The sequence below is a fragment of the Corvus brachyrhynchos genome, unplaced genomic scaffold (assembly GCF_000691975.1).
Source record: "Corvus brachyrhynchos isolate BGI_N302 unplaced genomic scaffold, ASM69197v1 scaffold87, whole genome shotgun sequence".
Lineage (NCBI taxonomy): Eukaryota > Metazoa > Chordata > Aves > Passeriformes > Corvidae > Corvus > Corvus brachyrhynchos.
In genome coordinates this window covers 1,543,351-1,543,909 of record NW_008239767.1, presented here as the reverse complement: position 1 = coordinate 1,543,909, position 559 = coordinate 1,543,351, and positions in this window count along the sequence as shown.

Here is a 559-nt window from a genome sequence, read left to right as displayed (position 1 = left end):
GCAGGAATGAAAACAAAACTTCTTAAATCAGTGAACTAATTTCAGAAATGGCTTCCCTAATTTAGTTCTCTGAATCAGTTGCTTTAGAGTATTCCTATGCAAAAGTATGCAAGACACTGCTAAAAACCTGGTAAAGATTTAGCTTTCGAAGTTAATTAAAGAACCTGATTACAATACCTGTGAGTCACTGAAGGAGTGCATGGCAATGCACTCTTAAAACACCAGCAGGACACAGAGCTGGTAGCATGTGGGCCAGGCACAAACGACCCCAGCAAGCAGGATGTTTGAGCAGAAACAGCAGGTTTGGTCACAGCCTACAGCCACAGCAAATTTTAGACCCACTACTGGAAGACCAGTGTTTGACTCCGGACGAAAAACATTTGTCATCTCTATCCTCAAAAAACACGCCTTTCAGACATCATCAAAAAGCTCTGTGTGCTTGAAGTCAACATAGGTAACTCACAAAACAAATGCCAATCCAGGAGATATTTGGTGAGTGCAGAAATTTTTCCCTGAGGATCCATCAGAAGTGAGCTAAAATATAGTGCAGAGCCAGTAG